The following is a 21,256-nucleotide window of genomic DNA, read 5'->3' on the forward strand; positions in this document are numbered from 1 at the left end:
GAGGAGGAGGGGCGCAGCAAGAAAGAGGAGAAGAAGAAGCAGAAAGGGGCGCTGGAGAGAGACAGCAGCAGGAGGCGCTGGAGAGGAAGAGCAGCAATAGCATGGGGACTTGGAAAAGGTTCGGAGAAGAAGAAGAAGTAGCAGGGGCGTTGAGAGGAAGCAGCAGCAGGCGTGGAGGGAGAAGAGAAAGAGCAGCAACAAGTTTGAGGGAGAAGAAGAGATCTGCGGCTGGGGTTCAGAAGAGGAACAGCAGCAGGGACGTGAGGAGAAGGAGCAGTAGCAGTTTTAGGGAGAAGAGAGCAGTAGCGAGATTGAGAGAAGAAGCAGCAACAGGTTAAGGTTCAGAGCAGCAGCAAGGTTGGGCGCAAGCAGAGCAGCATCAGGGACGTGGGAAGAGCAACAGTAGCGTGGGGATGGTCGCGCGGGGCACCAGGCACCTCGTCTGGTCGGGCGCGCGAGCGTGGAGTGGAGGCGCGGTGTGTGCTGGCGGCGGCGTGGAGATGGATTGGTGCTGGTGGATGCTGGTGATGGCGCGGTGGTGCGCGTGGAGCAGGTGGAGATGCTGGGTGGCGCACCACCACGCCGGCCTGGTCGTGGCGGCGGCCGGTGGTGGAGAAGAAGGGGAGAGGGAGAGAGATGAGATGCCAGGCCCAAAGGGGATCGGTGGCTGTGCTAGGGATTTTTATCCCTCACGATCTGATCTGCCACTTTGCAATTTTGCCCTCCTACTTATCTTCTTTCTTCCCAAGTTCGTCCCTCTCTTCTTTGGCTAGCCCCTCTGGTTACTTTGTTTCTTCTCGCACAAGTCCATTCTTCCACCTCTTCTTCGTTCTCTTAGCCACTTAGTCCGTATCTTGAAGTTTATAGTGCCTTCTTGCACTTTTCTGCAAAACAAACCACTGAGTAGTAAATGACCCCTTTATATGATTATCATTCACAAATTCAACAATTCATAGCAAAAAATGAATGAATATAACTCAATAAACCGCATATTTCAGTGCCAAAAGATGTATGTGAAATGTGTTGATCAAGTTCCCCCACACTTAAATCTTTGCTTGTCCTCAAGCAAAGGAATATGACAAAGGCAAGATAATGAATAGTAAACTGAGTAAGGAATGTCCTGGTAAAATAGATCTCCAAACAAGGCATGCTTCGAACTTTGCTAGTGAAAATCAATGGTTAAGAGTGCTACAAAGCAATAGGATACTAGTAGACTCAATCATTTTAAACTTTTACAATGATAAAAGTGGATCAACAAGTTCAAATGATGATTGTGCCAAAGGTTCCTAAAGAGAGCATGATCCCAAAAAAAACTTATTACCCGGAACATAACATTATGGTTGAAGCACTTATTGGATTTTAAGGAAGTAATGATAATATTTTATTGATCTCACCAAAGGAACATACCACCGATCCCGAGAACATGGTATACACCCGGCTCGACCAATTATTAGTTTTTTTGTTTGTCTCCCCAAAGGAACATACCACCGATCCCGAGAACATGGTATACACCTGGTTCGACAATTACATTTTTATTTATTTATTACTGTCCAAGCTACCAGATTTCACATGCCACCGATCCAGGGAACATGACATGCTACTGTAGGTAGACCAGACTTATTTATTCATTATTACTAATCTTAAATGAACAACGCATAAGCACAAAAATAGGAATCATGACTTCTCCATGTCTGGTTCACATGCTACCGATCCAGGGAACATAGCATGCTAATCCATAGTGGTTAGGTGATTGCTCTCAATGGGAACACACTTGGCACAAATTCAACATCTAAACATGGTGATCTAGGTGTATCGAGGTAAAAGTAGAAAATGATTAAGTTTTCTAGTGTACTAGGGATTTGAGCACTCAAAACTAATAGTTCTCACTAATTTCAGCAAAGCAGGCATTATGTGGATCACTAGTTTACAAGGCATTCAGAAATCATGGTACACTAATTCACATCAAGCTCAAAATGCCAAAGTAGAATTTAGCTTGAAAGCATTTCATTACTGGTATATGCAGTCCAAATAGCAATTCAATTCAGCAAACATCAATGGATGATATACTTGAAATGGGTCATGAAACAGCTCACCGGGTTTTTATAGGAAGTAGCACTCGCTCGACACTCTCTAAACTGCAACTCTTCTCCTTTCCTTCCTCGTGCATTGTGACTCCTCTCCTTTTGCTTCCCTATCCTCATGCCTGCTCCAGCTTCTCTCTTCATGTGTGCTCCTTGCTTCTCCTCATCACCATGCCGTGAATCCACCAGGATCCCAGGGAATGTCATCTCGAACTCGGTCAACTCGCAGTAAATGGTACAAAAGCATCAACCTGAAAGAACACTCAACAACCAAGCCAATACAAGTGACAGAGAGAATGCCCTCTAAGTCATCGATAGAGTACCCTATCATATAAGTATATTTATTGAGCAAGTCAGGAACATGTATCAACAACAAGTCACATGGTGCATAGGCAGTATCCATGATATGGCATATCTTGTCGAGAAAGCTGATATCATACCTGAGATACTTGGGAAGAAGCTTCAGGACTACCTCAATTGAAGATACCAAGTGAGGTGTGGTAGTAGAAATTTCCACCGGACTCATGTCAACAAGTGAAATAGTAGAGCTTGGCTCCTTGACATCTGAATCCACCTCGCCATACTCAACCATGAAGCTCTCCATCTCAGGCTCAAGTGTTGAGGAAGCAATACAGCTAACATCATCGAAGGTGAACTTCTCCATATCTGGCTTTAGCAGCACATGATCAATATCAACTAAAGGTGACTCCTCAATATCAAAAACAACTAACTGCAGCTCTAGCTCATCAATGGAAGAATCATCACAATGCAAAACCGAGTCTCCAACACTAGTATCCATATGATCTGTAGCGTGTGTGTCAACTAGAATGGTGTCATCATCGTCAAAGATAATCCATGCAAGCTCAATCTTGTCACACTGAGATAGAGGTTCAGGCTTCTGTGTAAGAATTGGTGGCTGAGGTGTAGTGATTTGTTGCAAGCAAACCAATGAATCAGACGTGGGCTTCTTATTGTACCACTGAAGTTGGTGGAAAGCTATGCTCTCAATCAACAGAAAAGCTTCATCAAGTGTCTTGTTTGTAATAGCTCCACCCGCTGCCATATCGACATAAGCTCGAGTGTCCGAAGTCAATCCTCTATAGAATATCTGCAGCTCTAACCATCTCTCGAGCCCATGATTAGGACATCTCCTGAATAAGGCTTTGTATCTCTCCCAAGCATCATTCAAGCTCTCACCTTCACGCTGAACGAAATTGAAGATCTCATCTCGAATTGCGGACTGCTTGTGTAGTGGGAAATATTTATCCAAGAAAGCTCATGATATCTCATTCCAACCGAATGATCTTGATGGCAAGGATCGATACCAAGCACGAGCACCATCTCGGAGAGAGAATGTGAATAGCATGCACTTGATAGCTTCTTGAGGAACTCCATGGTACTTTACTGTATCTGAGTACTCCATGACTCGGAGCAATTGCTCGTAAGGATCTTCATTAGGCAACCCTCCAAACTGATGTTGTTGAACCAAAGGAATAAGACCAGGCTTCAGCTCAAAATTCTCTACCTCAATAGTTGGCCAAACCGGTCCTGTGATATAACATTGACTACTTGGCATCCAAAGATCACGAAGCAATGCCATATCTTAACCAAGTGTAACTATAGAACAACCTGTAAAGATTTATGATTCCCTACACACATTCATAAACAGTAAACACTAGTCAGAAGGTTAGTATCCTAATAAGCCGAAGCAACAATGGGGGAAAATAGAAGAAAAACACTGAAGATGAAATACACGAGGAATTGAACAAGGAACTAAAGTAAACCTAGTCTATAGCCTAACACGGTCACTCGACGCTAGTCCCCGGCAACGGCGCCAAAGTGATCGATTGTAATATAGCAGGTTGCAAGCACTCTTATCAAATCTGAATATTACAAAGTTCTACACAATGTATCAAGATTCAGCTCACAAACCACCAATGTAACACTACAAACACAAGTCTGAAATTGAACAAATCATATATTGTACAGTACTGACTCCTGTGAATTAAAGAGAGAGAGAGAGCTAGAAACTGCAGCAGCGAGTTGGGGATCTAAAGAGAAGCAGCAGTAGGTGGAAGAAGAAAGAAGTAGCAGGGGCGTTGAGAGAAAGAGCAGCAGGCGTTGAGGGAGAAGAGAAGATTAGGAGCAGCAGTTGGAGAAGGAGGAGGAGGGGCGCAGCAAGAAAGAGGAGAAGAAGAACCAGAAAGGGGCACTGGAGAGAGACAGCAGGAGGAGGCGCTGGAGAGGAAGAGCAGTAGCATGGGGACTTGGAAAAGGTTCAGAGAAGAAGAAGAAGTAGCAGGGGCGTTGAGAGGAAGCAGCAGCAGGCGTGGAGGGAGAAGAGAAAGAGTAGCAACAAGTTTGAGAGAGAAGAAGAGAGCTGCGGCTGGGGTTCAGAAGAGGAACAACAGCAGGGACGTGAGGAGAAGGAGCAGTAGCAGTTTTAGGGAGAAGAGAGCAGCAGTGAGATTGAGAGAAGAAGTAGCAAGAGGTTAAGGTTCAGAGCAGCAGCAAGGTTGGGCGCAAGCAGAGCAGCATCAGGGACGTGGGAAGAGCAACAGCAGCGTGGGGATGGTCGCGCGGAGCACCAGGCACCTCGTCTGGTCGGGCGCGCGAGCGTGGAGTGGAGGCGCGGTGTGTGCTGGCGGCGGCGTGGAAATGGATTGGTGCTGGTGGATGCTGGTGATGGCGCGGTGGCGCGTGTGGAGCAGGTGGAGATGCTGGGTGGTGCACCACCACGTCGGCCTGGCCGTGGCGGCGGCCGGTGGTGGAGAAGTAGGGGAGAGGGAGAGAGATGAGATGCCAGGCCCAACGGGGATCGATGGCTGTGCTAGGGATTTTTATCGCTCACGATGTGATCTGCCACTTTGCAATTTTGCCCTCCTACTTATCTTCTTTCTTCCCAAGTTCGTCCCTCTCTTCTTTGGCTAGCCCCTCTGGTTACTTTGTTTCTTCTCGCACAAGTCCATTCTTCCTCCTCTTCTTTGTTCTCTTAGCCACTTAGTCCGTATCTTGAAGTTTATAGTTCCTTCTCGCACTTTTCAGCAAAACAAACCACTGAGTAGTAAATGACCCCTTTATATGATTATCATTCACAAATTCAACAATTCATAGCAAGAAATGAATGAATATAACTCAATAAACCGCATATTTCAGTGCCAAAAGATGTATGTGAAATGTGTTGATCACGAACCAATCAGATTGATACTATACCATGCGGTTTCCTTGCTCCTCGATATTGGAAAGAATACTTCCGTTCGCCAACATGTGGGACGTCGACCATCCTGGTCCACTTGCCATGCACGCAGAACTCCAAGGGAGAGTCACCCAGGTCGTCGCGCCGCAGTAACAATGACTAATGAGCCGTCAAATCACAGGCCCACTTCCCACTTTGAAGTTGCTCGGACGAAGGAACCATCATGACTTCGTTGAATTCCGCTTCTTGAAGAAAGCTACTGTACCAGCAGTACTGCTAGCTACAGTATTTACTCCAACAGAGGCCTCCTTTCGTTCATAGGATATGAATATGAAAATCATAGGAAGTGAGATGACATGCATCTCAATTCCTATAGAGAAAGAGATGCCATTTGATGCATAGGATAGGAATTCTTCCACTTAGTCTAGGCTAATGTACTGGTAATTTGCTCTAAAACCTACAGTAGTAATTAGTAGTACTCGTACATGCTCGTACTCAGACACAGACACACACACTAACTACTAGTACTACTACTTCTCACATGCTGGCCAGACGCCGTCGTTCTCCTTCCCGGCTTTCTCGGCGACACCCCACCGTGCTTGGATCTCCGCCGACCTCTCCGCAGCAGCGCGTGCGTCCTTTTATTTCTTGCGGCGGCGGGCCTCTCTTTTCTTGAGTGCTTTCTGACTTTTACGCTCCCCCTGTGCGGCTTTGGCCGCCTCTTGCTCTACCGCCCATTCGGCCTTGGCATCTTCAAATTCCTCCCACGTAGTTGTGAGGTCACGAGCGGCGATGAACTCGGCACGGCAGGATGCCATCGCTTCCCTACCATTTTGTGTGCGTTCGTTGGCGGCGAGGAACTCGGCGCGGCGGGATGCCATTGGTGCCTTACCGGTTAGTGTGCGGCGCAGTGGCATGAACGACGCTTGGTGAGAGCTCTGGGGTGGAGTGGCCGGACAACCGTATAGTGCATTGGTTTGTCAAGAGCTCAAGGACAAAAGACAAAGCAAATTAGGATTCCCCTTCAATCCTGGTCATTTATTACCGAGTAAAATGCATTGGCGGTCATCGAACTTGTCTTGATAGCTCACTTTGATCATTGTATACGAGATATGGTGATTATACGGTCGCTGGCTCAGTGTATAGCTCCATATTTGTATGGTTGACCAGTCAAACAGTCCGCATGCGCCTGAAACGGTCACCGTCTCTCTAGAATGTCAATGCCGCATTCACTGGACTTAACTGCAGGTGCAATTGGTGTGTCACTGACATGCGGGCCAGACGCCCGTTGGGCCCACATGTCAGTCACCCAAACGCATCTGCAGTTAAGTCACTGAAGCAGCGTCCGCATTCACGCCCGACGAACCTACTCCGGCGCCAGTTGTCCATCCGTCTGCCGCGGCTCATTGCCATTTGCCAGCTATATTAACTTGAGCCCTAGCTCCCAGCCATAGCCAAAGACCCACACTTATTCTCCTCCGGTCCCTTCCTTCTGTCGGCACCACTTCAACCATGGCCTCGTGGCGCTCCGAAGCTCTCTTGGACATACTGTCACAGGAGCAGAAGAGGGACATCGGCGGCTCCGCTCCAGGCGCGCTCCAAAGCTCTCTTCGACATACTGTCGCAGGAGCAAACGAAGGAGATCGCCGGCACCCCCAGGCCGCCCTCCGCCACCACGACCACGAAGTTGGTGCATGTGCGCGGGCGCAACCGGCAGCGAGGAAGAGTAGTACACGGTAGGTTGCCGCCGCTCTGGTCCCGGGAAGGCCACCGCTACTCCACTCAGTCGACGCCAAGCTTGGTGGGGTAAACTTCGGCGGCCGATTAGCCGCTTGACGGTGACGTGGAGGCGGAAATCTTCATAACCTTATGCTCCAGCCGGAGGAGGAGGAGGCAAAGGCTGGCTTTCTCGGGTTCATGGCCGGACTTGGTGGTCGGGCGCCGGCGATCGTTTAGATTAGGTTTAAAGTAGGTTTAGTATGGTTTGTGCAAAATATGTAATGACTTTCGTCCAGTTTGTAGGAAAAGTTTTCGAAATGTAATGAATTTCATCCGGTTAATTTGAAATTTTCTTTGTTTGCACGAATTTCGTCCGGTTAGTTCATATAGTTGTCGAAAGGTATGCGGGCAGCATCGGATGGCATCCATCAGTGTCCTCGGACAGATGCATGTGTAAATTTGTGGGCCAGCGCTGGAGATGCCCTAACTATCATGCTATAATCGCTAACAATCCTCCATTATTTGGCAGGGAACAGTTATCCCTCGATCAAAATCAGATCCACGGTGTTTCACACTCCTCCCGCGTACAAGTGTAAACTCTTGCTTACATAAAAATGGAGCAAGTGGACGGCACTGTAGCACATCATATCACTCGAACTAGCCCGCCTAACGAGCGGGAAAGCACCGCCCTCATCATTTTGTTCTGGATTTCTATCGATCGATCGTGCGAAAATGTTACGCTTCGCAAGTTCTAAAGGAAAAGGCAGCACACTTACGACTCATACGCGTCGCAACCCCGACAGTCCGGCTCGCACGCCGCTTACCAAAGGGGACACGGTTGTCTTGCAATTTCACTGACATGTGGGACCGTAATTGAATAAATCGTCGATAGCCAAAATCTAATTACTCGGCGGGTGTCGGCTGAGAAGAGAGAAACGGGGGAGGGAGAAGAGATCGCCCGCTCGCCGCGCACGGACTCCAAGAAATATATGGTGATAATGTGAGGTGGGCCATGCTGGAGTCCGAACCGCTTCTGGAGCCCGCTCTCACCGCCCTGGCCCCTCAAGACGCCAACTGCCCGCTGCATGCATAGCAAGTAGTCCCCGCTTATGTGGAGGAGAGAGAGGCATTGACAAAGTCAGGGAGTAACAGTGGAGACAATAGCTTTCATCAAGAATAAACAATGAATACTCGTTGCTCGTCGTCTATATCGGAAAGAATACTTTCATTCGCCGACATATTGGACATCAACCATCCTGGTCCACCTGCCATGCACAAAATTATCCTGGTCTACCCCGGTCGTATCGCAGGCCCAACCTTTCCCACCATAAGTTGTTCGGACGAAGGAACCATCATGACTTCGTTGAATTCCGCTTCTTCAAGAAAACTTACTGTACCCGCAATACTGCTACCACACGCGAAGACTGGACGGCACTGTACCACGTCATGTCACTGAAACCCACTAGGCCAAACTAGCCTGCCTAGGTCATCTATTTTGGAATGGAGGGAGTACGTCTCTGCACTGCTATGATTTTGTGTTGCATGTTCTCTGTACTTTTGCTACGATTTTCCTACCCTATGAACCAAATGAGGCCTGAATGTATGTCGACTATTATCTGACCGATCGCTAAGCCTACAATTTTAGGAGCTAGGGCTATTGGTTGATCGACGAGGGATAAGTATAAGCGTACCACGAGCTCATCAGCCCCAACATTTCTCTTCGGTGAGTGTTTTGCAAGTACTATAGCTCGCACAGTAGCTAGCCTACTAACACCAAGAATCATCAAACAAGCCTTGTTGATATGATAAACAGTTCAAACTTACATCTAAGCATGCCATATATTACATCAAAAGCTGGTGAGGATACATCTGTTTCCATAACTCGGAGAGGGTTCGCATGATTCATCGCATGATTCACTATCAAACAAAAGTAGCAAGATCCGCCCACACAAGACAGTGCACTAGCCCTAAGATGATTTGATAACACGCACCGTTCTGGTAATTAAACACAGGGCAATGAAAACTACCCTGAAGGATTAGCGTGACCAACTATTTCTTATCATCGATCTCTCAGGCAATGACCACAACACGGACAGCGGCATGGGAATCGATTTCTGGGGCGATATCCACGGGACTTACCGCGACATCAGAATCGATCTCTGGGGCGATGTCCACAGGATGGACAGCAGTATCAGAATCAATCTCCGGGGTGATGCCAACAAGATGGGCCACGACATCGGAATCATCAAGGACAACCACCGACACCTACACAACACTAACATATTAGCAAGCACATTGCAAATAATCAAAAAGCAAGCACATTGCAAATAATCAAAAACCACAACTATGGTAATAAGCCATTATTTTTTACCTTGTGCAGCTCACCGGGGGATCTCATCCCTCCAGGGGCCATCTCCTCGTCCTCGATGGGGGCCATCACCTTACCAGGGGAATACTGCTTCTCAACGGTGACTATCTCCTCAAACTCGGTCTTGAGCCTCACATAGGTGGCAATCAGAGCTCCTGGGGTAGGCACGGTGGGGCCCTTGCTGTTCTTCCAACTTTCTTTGAGGAGTTCGTCCGCCAACATCCTCAACTCTTTGGTCAGTGCTTGTTTCTTGGAGTTCTTCGTCTCCATGGGTTGGCCCTCCAACATGGTCAACTCGTTGGTCGGTGCTTGCTTCCTGAAGATCGCTGTCTCCAGTGGGTTGTCCGCTGGCAACTCTTTGCCTAGTGCTCCAGGATCCATCAATAAGCTGACAAACAAAAAGCAATCGAAAGGAAACCACAATCGCAATGAAAACGGGAAAAGAATAGGATGTGAGAATCGGTCGGTGCTTCGCAAAAAGAAGATTATTGGAATGAAAATATAGCAGCATAACTGATTCGCCCACCTTTCTTTCATCGGTAGAGAAGAAAAATGGCAGAAGTGAGTAGCCTGGAGTGAGGTTTTCTTCAAGAAAGGGAAGAAAGGGCTTGAACGAGCGTTCCAATGAAATGACGGTTGCTTCGTCCAGTCCAACTTGGAGGCCACCTTACCACTGCTAGTAAAGGTGTGGGTTTTGTGATATGACGGGTCATGATGGCCACACCGGGGTGACAGGTGAGTCTCGACTGTAGCACCTCGCTGTGATTTGGTGGATGGCACGCGGGCCCGGATGCTTTGAAATGTCATTAACTTGATTTTAGTCTTTTTAGTATTTCGATCCAAGCATGGATGAGGCTAACAAGTTTTAGTCCCACTACTTTTAGTCATGAGACTAAAACATATCAAAGCACTCTCTCAGGCTGGTCATGGTGGGGAGTAACTTAGACTAGTGTCATGCATATGACACTAGTGTAAGTTACTACCTCCATAGTGCAAAGTAACATAGTAGTAGTATCATAGATTGCTTCATTTATTATCTCATAGACTCATTTTGCCTCGGAAAGCGCTATGTTACAGTAACATATTATGTTACCACAAGCACCTCTTTCCTCATTAAATACTTGCCACATAAGCAAAATTGTCTTGGGATGTGTTAAGTTACTACCTAAGTTACTCCCACTATGGCTAGCCTCAATATTGTGCACCGCGACCAACGCGGAGAGGAAAGCAAGAGAACTACGTAATTAATCCATGAGTTTAATTAGGGTAGTTTTGTAAAGTACGAGATACATTCCTCCAATCGCAAAATGCCTTGGTTCATGAGATTTGATATTTGAGCCCTATAAACCAGAGGGGAGGGGGTACTACACACAGTGTAGTCTAGTCACTTGTTTTTTAGCCTAAGTCTAGTCACTTGTTGAAATCTCTAGAAAGGCAAATACTCCTTTCCGGTTTACAGGTCTATACTACTCCCTCCGTCTAGGTGTGTAAGTCTTCTTACGAAAATCAAATAGTCCCAAAACACTTAGGCGCGGTGCATTAACTTCTACCTTGTTTCTTGTTTCTTAACATACGTATCAACCAATAAGAGATGAGAGGTGTGCATGCTTTTAATGACTTGCAATGGCTAGTGCATTGCATGGAATGCTATTAATTAGCAAATAAACATTGGTGACCCCAGGAGGAAATGGTGCTAAGCGCGTGGACCTATGCAGAATGAGTATCAACCAATGGATAATGGAGTTTAATTGTTAAACAATAGCAATTTTTTCTCATGCAAGAGCCTGGCTAGTACTCCAAGGAACCGCACCACGTGAGCGTTCGCAACTGCCACGTTCGGTTTGCACTTGGCTCTTCACCTCTTCGAGAAGACGAACAATGATGTTACTCCTACTTCTACAGTATCGAATCCACTGCTGCATGTCCGTCCACCTCGTGCGGGAGGGATAGCGTGTAGCGAAAGCTTCTACTTACTGCTCCTGCCTTTGCGTCCATGACAGGTGGGCCCAACAGGTGGTTGGCCCACCTGTCATGCAGCCAAAGGCAGGTGCAGTTAAGGCATCGGAGCTCAGTCCGCGAGGGAGAGGGCGTCGTAGTAATCAAATTTCTCGGGCTTGTACGAGTTGACGCGACACATCAAAGCACTGCATTCGATAAAACTCTTTTTACACATTTCAAATGGGCTACTTCGTATGTAGGAGTAGACATATTCTGCTTCGTATGTACTCCCTCCGTTCCAAAATATAAGTCTTTTTAGAGATTTCACTATGAACTGGAGTACATACGAAACAAAATGAGTGAATCTACACTCTAAAATATGTCTATATACATCCATATGTAGTTTGTAGTGGAATCCCTAAAAAGACTTACATTTAGGAACGGAGGGAGTAGTCACTTGTTGCAATCTCTAAAAAGACTTATATTTGGAAACGGAGGGAGTACAACGCATGCATGCATGCCGTGACTTTCCTTTTGATACTTGCATGTGTTGATTTGATGCACCTTGCCAAATTTTGACTATAAATTTAACTAACCAAATTTTCATGCTTGTCACAAAATATCACGGGGCTGTTTGGGTTGTGACTATGTTTGTCTTATGTTGCCACATTATTTTTCCCACACTTGCCAGACTTGCCTAACCTGAGTTGCTCAAATTGTTAGACACACTTTGGCTTGCCTAAGGGAATCTTGCCACAATTTTTGTCTCTATGACATGTGGGGTTCACTGCTAATAAAAAATTCTTGTCTTAGGTGTGGCTAATAAAAAAGACTTATATTTAGGAATGGAGGGAGTAGAAAATATAAATAATAATGCATGTTGGGGCAACCCACGTTTCCGCTAATTTTAGCCGTGGGCTTGTTCACAATTTTTATGAGGGGGTGGTTGTTCATTTAATGGAGGGACTTGTAGTACTACCAGACTTGAACGATACAAAGTGCAACCTGGCACACCGTAACACCACTTGGAACAAGCGGGTAGCTATCTCAAAAAAACAATCAACAACTAAAAAAACCCGCGACCTGGCATGTAGTATAGTAACAATTTTAAACGATTGTTTTGATGGAGTGAAAAAGGAAAACTACCCCACTACTTATATATAGGCCGGAGCCTCCGCGCTTGCTTGCTAGGGCTGCTCTATTCACACACTCTCGTCCTCTCCAGATCTAAACACGATAGGGGTAGTAACCCTATCTTTCTCCCTTCAAAAAACACTGGCTTTCTATCCTCACTGCTAGTTACAGATTCGGACATACCCCCCTCCGCCGGTGAAGGGGAGGAGGGGCAGCGTTTAGGCTGTCGTCGACAGCGAGGGAGGAGACCCACTGCCGGCCGCACCGTTATCTCTAGCCGAGCGCCGGCGCGGGAGGTCCTCCGATCCCTTCGTCGTTTCCCGTGAGCGGATCTGGCCTCCCGCCGCCCACCTATCCACATCCCGACGACCTTCAGCTATATCTTCGTTCGAAACCGCCTTAGCTCTACTTCCCCAGCTTGCTACGTCGCTGCATGTGCATCATTTTCTACCTCTCAGCCCCTCTCGATCGGATGGTCCAACGTCACCTTTTTTTTCCTATTGTTAGAGGTAAAGCTACTTCATGGAGTCAAATCTTGTACTCCCTCCGTACGAAAATACTTGTCATTGAAATAAAGTGGGGGTGGGGGAATTTAGTATGTACATCGGACTTGGTACAAACAGGAAGGAAAGGGGATGAAAGTAGTACAGACTGGTCATCCAACCAGTCTCTTGGTCGAAAAGGGAAATATAAGGGTAACGCTGTACACAGTGCTATGACCAGGACTAGATTTGCTATCCACACATAGGAGTAGGTGGCTAGAGTGAACAAAAATGGGACCAACCCAGATATGTTTCTTGGATGTTTGTTTCTCGGGGCAACAAACTATGAATCACCACTTTATGCCCCTATTTATGTACATGGTGCTGTACTGCTGGTGCACCCACTGTCCCATGCCCTTATACCAAATATTTAGGCTCCGGTCGGAATAAAGGGGCAGAAAACATAGGTCTTGATCAAAATAGAGGAATAGGAAAGGAATGTAGGTATAAAACTATGGAACAGCGAACCGGATGAAACTCTCAAGAGAATGTGTTCGGATGCACTACGAAATGTACAGATTTGTTTTTTTAGAGTAGCATGCTTGGCAGTATGAGATGTTATTTGTTTATTCAGCTGCACAGTGACTACTCTTGTCCTCACCTCACGTACCACACATAGGTTGATTTTTTATTCCGGCAAACATAGCACAACAACCTGTCTAACGCATGGCAGCGAGCACCTGCCTCAGGCTTCCGCCCAAAAAATGAGCAACGCGTGGATGTTTCTAATCCGATGGAATCAGTACTACCAGACCAGCTTTCCTATGAAACACTATTCACCTTTCCCATGTTCCGAAAAGTTGGAAGGGAAAGAATACGGTAGGAATTGTGTTCCTACAAAAATCCTACACCAAACCTGTGAACCGAACGCAGCCTTAGCTGTTCTTAATATAATGTCCCTGGTAAAAATGAAGCCATGCCACTGTTTTTGCCTATAATTGTTTGAGACTCTGACAAGTTTAGCCAAATGTTTTTTCCTGTAATTGTTTGAGACTCTGACTGTTACCTTTGTGCCTTTTTGTGCAAACAGGGATATCCAATTCACCTGGTTGCTGTTGTGACCTTTTGGTGCACTGCACAAAACTCTTCTTAAAAGAAGTCACTTTTGTGCTGTTTAACTGGAATGTCAGATGGAATAGTTGGTTAATTTTGGTGGAACTGCACAAAGGGAGATCTGTGTTCCAATCCTCATCATCCATATTGGCGCCATAACATTCCTTTAGGTAAGAATGATATTTAATGCATGTGTTCATCTCTATTTTCCGACTGCCATGAGAAAATAATGCTGTTTTTTTACTAGTACACTTGTACTCCCTCACTGACAAAACCAATTCTGAATTAGAAGGCCAATCATGTACTTGGTTTCACCAACTAGTGAGGAGAAAGAGAAACATAGCATGAAGAGGAAGAAGAAGAAGAAGAAGAAACAGTGCCAAGGCGATCTTGCTGAAGCCAGAGGCCTCGGTCGAGGCTATTCAAGGGCTCCGGCAACGACTACCTTACATGTGAGACGATCCTCCAGGGAGCCCTTCCACTTCTGTTGTCTCACTTAATTAATTAGGAGCACTTAAGTACCACTAATTTATTACTGCCTAATTTTCCTGTTGGAGTTAAACAAATCTTTAGTAGGACCCTATGCTGAATCATGTACGTTTGAATGTTTGTCTATGGAGGTGAATCATGTGGTGGAGCAGGGAGAGAATATTATTAGTGTCATGACATAATAGTGCTATTGTTTTGCATGTCAATTTATTGCCATTGGTTCAATGAGGCAATGTTTTGCGTATTGTCCATCATGAATTTGATGCTACTGTTTGAGTAATATGCTAATGTCTTCCTATCCTTTCTCACTAAGCTAATGAAGGTTTCACCTTGTTCCTACTTGTGCAAACAGGAATCATGTTGTGCCAATCATACATTTTAGTGGAACTACACAAGACAATACAATGAACTGTATCCCAGCCAGTGCTTTAACTCTGCTGGAAGTTCTTGATAATGTTTCGATATATTCTTAGCACTGGTAAACAAGAGTGATTTCAACCATACATTTGAAGTGCACAAAAATATATACTATTGTGTGATTCCAGTGAGTGCTTTATCATCTCTTATGGGACTACATGAATAAGCTTTTTTTCTCAGGTTGGTACGGGCCTAAGGCCTTCATCCATATTAGTTTGCTGTCATCTCTATTTGTATCGTGCTACTGTCATGAGAAACTCCTTTATCTTTGCACTTTTAAGTTTTGCAGCCTATGATAAATGGCAATGCTTTGAGTGTTGAGTTGAGCTAATTGGCACTGATTAAATAAACTAATACCTCTCTTTAAGCAAGACTACTATGTTGCTAACTTTGCCCATTAAGATAATGAGGGTGCTTCTATTTTTTAGTGTATGTTTCATCAACTAGTCCCACTATTACAGTAATCTCACTCTCTCAATATATGTGCCAACAGGGATGCTCGATTTTGGTGGAACTGCACAAAAACTTTGGGTGCTTCATTGCCTCGAAAGCTTCCGTCCTTTCTTGTCAGTCACTAATCTCCGCTTTCTTCCTTCCTTTGCTGTCAGTCGCTTGGCTTATCTCGGCTTCTAGTCAAAGGAAATAGTAATTGATATGCTACCTCACGCAGGTTGGTACTGGTCTTTATCCTGATTATTGTGCCTGTCATATGTATTGGTAATTTGGTATTGTGCTACTGTTTGCCGATTTCATAAAGGAGTAATTTGGAGCCTGAACTCGCAGGCAAATCATTACATTGGGTGATTTCAGTAGAACTGCACAAAATGATCAGATGGGCAGGTACTTATGCTGCTGCTATGTACTCCAAAGTTCACTCAGACAAGCATCGATGTTGACAAGAAGTGCCTATATTCATTCCAGTATCAACCGGCGTCAACCAATTGTCAAACTCCAAGTATTAGGAGAATGAACGCCAAAAATATTGCTTGGTGCATAGCCCAGAAAAACGCAGTCCAGTCTTTGGTCACAACTTGTGCCTTTTGGTTATCGGCACATATGGTAGCGAACTATATGGCATGGAGTCTAAAGATTCCAGACAAGTTGGTTGACGCGTATATTCATCTGGGACTTAATAGTCTGCACGCCAAGGATGCTCCATTTCAGTTGAACTGCACAAAAAATTCGGGTGGTTCATTTTCTCAACCGCCTCCTTTCTCATCTACAATGTAGAATTTTGGCGAGATACACGACCAAGATGAGCCAGTAAACTAGTTGGATGAAAGTAGTGGCCAAGTTGCTCAAACCTCCGTCGGCACGAGGCCACTATTTGAGGATAAACCTACAAGCAAAGTTCAGATTGTCTGTGTTGCCTCTTATGTACTCGAAAATTTACTCGTACAAGAACTAATTTTAGCAAGAAGTACCTCTGATTGAACACCATTTACCAGTCTGTACCCTAGGTAATTAAAGTTCGTCCATGGATCATATTGGCTGTGATCTCAATCATTTGGATGCATAAACATACTGAACATGTGTATATCTGAATCTTTTTGTGAATTATGTATGAATATTGTCATGTGATCTATCAATCATTTGGATGCATAGACATGCTGAGCTTGTGTATATATGAATCTTTTGAGTTGTTGATAGTGAATGTTGGCTATGAATATGAACGTGTCATGTGAAACTAAGTTTGATATGAATTGTAATAGAACCAGTTGTAACCCTTGTCCTCCTCTCAATCTGCGACTCCACTGCCGCGTTCTCCCATCTCTGAGTCGTTCCTGTCCGGGGCCTCCCCGTCGTCCATCGCCTCGCTGTGTTTGGTGCGGCGTGGTCAACAAACGAGAGTCATCGGAAGAGGACTGTACGTGGAGAGCCTAACGGCTAGGACCCATGAGGTCCATGGTCGCACGCAAGGAAAGTTCCTCCTTATTAAGTTGATTTTTTTCCTCCACCTGACAGTTGGGACCCACCGGCTGTATCTTCGCACGGAAGGAAGCGCCTCCTTGTTTTGCGAAAAAAATTATTCATCCCGTTGACAGCTGGGACCCGTCAGATTTGGTGACTGACTTGTGGGCCTGCTAAGCGGACGTGTATGCACGGCTTTGTCAACTTAATCAACAAATGATTCTAGCAGCTGGACCGTTGGATGTTAATCCAACAGCCGTGCTCCTTCAACCTCTGTTCTTGCTCCTATCTCCCGTGGGCGGCACCGCGGCTATGCTGCCGCGCACCCGAACCTTTGAAGTTTCCCACTCCTCTCCATCTGCGACTCCACTGCCCCGTCATCCCCATCTCCAGGTCGTTCCAGTCTGGGTGCGCTCAACACGGTGTGGTCAATGTGGTCAACAACCGAGAGTCATCGAAAGATGACTGTATGTGAGAGGCTGACAGTGGGGACGCTCCACGCCCATGGACGCATGCATGCAACGGAACGCGACGAGGTCAACATGGTCAAGGAACGACTTCCATCGGAAGTATACTATATGTGGAGAGTCCCAGCTGGGTCCACGGCCGCAGCAAGTAAGTGCCTCCTTATTACGCAGAAAATAATGATTCCTCCAACTGACAGCAGGGACCCACTGGACGGGCCACCGTATTTTGCGAAAAAAATGTTTGCCCCCTGACTGCTGGGACCCACCTGACAGGCCACCGTATTTCGTGAAAAAAACGTCCCCCCCGCTATCAGCTCGGACCCACCGGAAGTGCCTCCTTATTACGCACAGAAAAAATGAATACTCCCCCTGCTAGCTGGGACCCACCTTGGTGGGAGGCTGACTTGTGGGCCTACTAAGTTGACGGGGATGAAGGGCTTTGTCAACTTAGTCAATATGAACGATTCTAGCTCCAGTGACCGTACGATGTCCATCCAATGGCCGTAGTGCTTCTTCAACCTCTGGTCTTCTTGCTCCGGCCGCCCAAACCAGCGCCGGTCGTGCCTCATGCTCCTGCCTCCCGTGGTTGGCTGTGCTGCCGCGGAGGACTCACCGCCCCTACTATTCCCACCGCTGGCTAGGCCCTTCGGCGATGGTAGCCTCACACCGCAGTCGAACCAGTGAACCCTCGTACTCCTCTCCGCGCGGGCTTCCACTGCCGCGTCTTCCCCGGCTCCGCGTTGTCCCCTTCCTAGGCCTCGCCGTCGTCCACCACCGTGGTGCTCTCCGCACGGCGTGGTAAACATTGTCAAGGAACGACTTCCATCGGAAGAGTACTATACGTGGAGAGGCTGACAGCTGGGTCAATGGCCACAACCCAGTTTTTTGTGATTTGCCAAGTAAGTCGCTTCGTCAGGCCTGTTGGGCTGCAAATCCTTCAAGACGAGGACAGCTTTCATTCGGCTGGCCGAGAAAATGGCCCATTAGTAATGAGAAATGGGTTGTACATTTTTAAAACACATCAAAGCGACAATTAGTTTCAAATATCTTTTCTTCATTTCGAGATTTTAAATTACATTAATTTTTATGCATGGATAATTTGTTAGATTTTATATTGATATACATTTAGTTTTCAATTCAGTTTGAATGTGAGTCGAAATTTCGGGATTAAAAACAGTTCGGACCGCACTGAAATATGCAAAATTTCATATAATTTTTTAACCGTGGCCACAATATGGGTTGTAATGCTAACAAAAAGAATATGGGCTCCAAACAAAACCTTAAGAATTAGCAAATGGGCTGTAAATTATTAGAAATAATGGTAGATGGGTTGTATGCTGTTTTCCACAGATTTGAGGCTTTCCTAAAAAAAGTTGATGCACAAGTAGTGACTGTTGGATGGCGATCCAACGGCCGCCGTGCTTCTTCAATCTCTTCTCTTCCTGCTCCAGCCGCTCAAACAAGCGCCGGCGGGACTGCCTGCTCCCTCCTTCCCGCGGCCGGTTGTGCTACCGCACAGGCCTCACCGCCCCACCGATTTGAGGCTTTCCTAAAAAAAAGGTTGACGCACAAGCAGTGACTGTTGGATGGCCATCCAACGGCCATCGTGCTTCTTCAATCTCTTCTCTTCCTGCTCCAGCCGCTCAAACAAGCGCCGGCGGGACTGCCTGCTCCCTCCTTCCCACGGCCGGCTGTGCTGCCGCACAGGCCTCACCGCCCCATCGTACTCCCATCGCTGGCCTAGCCATCCCTCTACTCACCCACACCTGCTGTTATTCTCCGGCGACGGTAGACGAACCAGTAAACCCTCGTTCAGTCGTACTCCCCTCCGCGTGGGAAACAACTGCTGAGTCTTCCCTGCTTCTGTGTCGTTCCCTTCCTAGCCCTCGCTGTCGTCCACCGCCCTGGTGCTCTCGACGCGGCCTGGTCAACATGGTCAATGACCGACATGCATCTGAAGTGGACTATACGTGGAGAGGCCGACAGTTGGGTCCACGGCCGCACGCAAGGAAATGCCTCCTTATTACGCGCAAAATAATGATTCCTCCACCTGACATCGGGGACCCACAGAAAGGGTCTCAGTATTTCGCGAAAAAAATGTTACCGCCGCTGACAGCTCGGACCCACCAGCTATATCTTCGCACGCAAGGAAGTGCCTCCTTATTACGCACAAAAAAAACGAATACTCCCCCTGTTAGCTGGGACCCAGTATAGTGGCAGGCTGACTTGTGGGCCTACTAAGTTGACGGGGACGGAGGGCTTTGTCAACTTAGTCAATATGCATGATTCTAGATCCAGTGACCGTACGATGTCCATCCAACGGCCGTAGTGGTTCTTCAACCTCTGGTCTTCTTGCTCCAGCCGCCCAAACCAGCGCCGGTCATGCCTCGTGCTCCTGCCTCCCGTGGCCGGCTGCGATGCGGCGGAGGCTCACCGCCCCTACTACTCCCACCGCTGGCCAGGCCATCCCTCTACTCACCCACACCCCCTGTTATTCTGCGGCGACGGCAGCCTCACACCGCAGCGAACCAGTGAACCCTCGTACTCCTCTACGCGTGGGCATCCACTACCGCGTCTTCCCCAGTTCCGCGTCGTCCCCTTCCTAGGCCTCGCCGTCGTCCACCGCCCTGGTGCTCTTGATGCGGCATGGTCAACGTGGTCAAGGAACGGCTTCCATTGGACGTGGACTGTACGTGGAGAGGCTGACAGTTGGGTCCACGGCCGCAGCAAGGAAATGCCTCCTTATTACGCGCAGAATAATTATTCCTCCACCTGACAGCGGGGACCCACCGGACGGGCCACCATATTTCGTGAAAAAAACGTTTCCCCCCTGACTGCTGGGACCCACCAGCTACACCTTCGCACGCAAGGAAGTGCGTCCGGGCAAAAAAAAATGATTCACCCCCTGACTGCTGGGACCCACCAGCTACATCTTCACACGCAAGGAAGTGCCTGACAGTCGGGACCCACCTGGTGGAAGTGTACGTAGCGTTGTCATTCTGGTCGCGGACGTGTACGTACATACTGGTCGATGTAGAGGCACGCACATGTCGTAGATGTAGAGGCGCGCACGTGTCATAGTAGAGGCGCGCACGTAGCATGTACATGTACGTACATTGGCGAGGGTGCAAGAAAGAAAATACGGCCACGTACATACATATGGGCAGGGTCTCGAACGCCTACTCGCGCATACGTACATGGCTGGGTCGGAACGGAGAAACAGCATCATCGTCGTGTTCATGGGGAGCCAACCGGCTGGGTCGGAACGGAATGCATGGTCGTGTTCATCGGGAGGGCTTGGACGGAAAAGGCGATGGAAACGATGCCTGGCGTACCGCACAACGGAGGAAACGGCCTTGTGTTCAACCGAACACATTCAAAACAGGGTCCTGTTGATCGGGAGGGGCCTGGCGTACCGCAAAATGGAGGAAACGGACCTCCTACGGTTGAAACAGGGGTCCTGTTGATCGGGAGGGGTGTGGCGTACTGCAAAACGGATGAAACAGACCTCCTACGGCCGAAACGGGGGTCCTGTTGATCGGGAGCGGTGTGGCGTACCACAAAACGGACGAAACAGACTTGTGTTGGAGCGCTACGGTCGAAATGAGGGGGAGGGGTGTGGCGTACTGCAAAACGGGACTCCACGGGATACTGTTCATCTCCACCGTCGACCTCCTCCAGCCTCCACGGGCTACCGTCGACCTCCTCCAGCCTCCACGGGCTCCTGTTCGACCAGCCTCCACCGCGCACTACTCCACCGGCTACTGTTCAACCACCCCTCCATGGGCACCCTCCATCGTCTACTGTTCATCTAGCCCTCCACACCACGGGGTCCTGTTCAACCACCCCTCCACGGCCACCCCTCCACCATCTACTATTCATCCAGCCCTCCACACCACGAGTTCTTGTTCATCCAGAGGCAACACCACCGCTCATTGTTC

The 21,256-nt window shown here is 47.5% G+C and overlaps 1 non-coding gene across 1 annotated transcript; it reads left to right on the forward strand.

Annotated features, from left to right (window-relative positions):
* The first annotated feature begins 3,211 nt into the window (after positions 1 to 3,211).
* On the forward strand, positions 3,212 to 3,322 carry LOC123047768 (small nucleolar RNA R71). The gene has a single exon (XR_006423132.1). It is a non-coding gene; the product is annotated as a small nucleolar RNA R71 (small nucleolar RNA).
* Positions 3,323 to 21,256: the final 17,934 nt, after the last annotated feature.

The sequence above is a fragment of the Triticum aestivum genome, chromosome 2B, assembly GCF_018294505.1.
Source record: "Triticum aestivum cultivar Chinese Spring chromosome 2B, IWGSC CS RefSeq v2.1, whole genome shotgun sequence".
Taxonomy (NCBI): Eukaryota; Viridiplantae; Streptophyta; class Magnoliopsida; order Poales; family Poaceae; genus Triticum; species Triticum aestivum.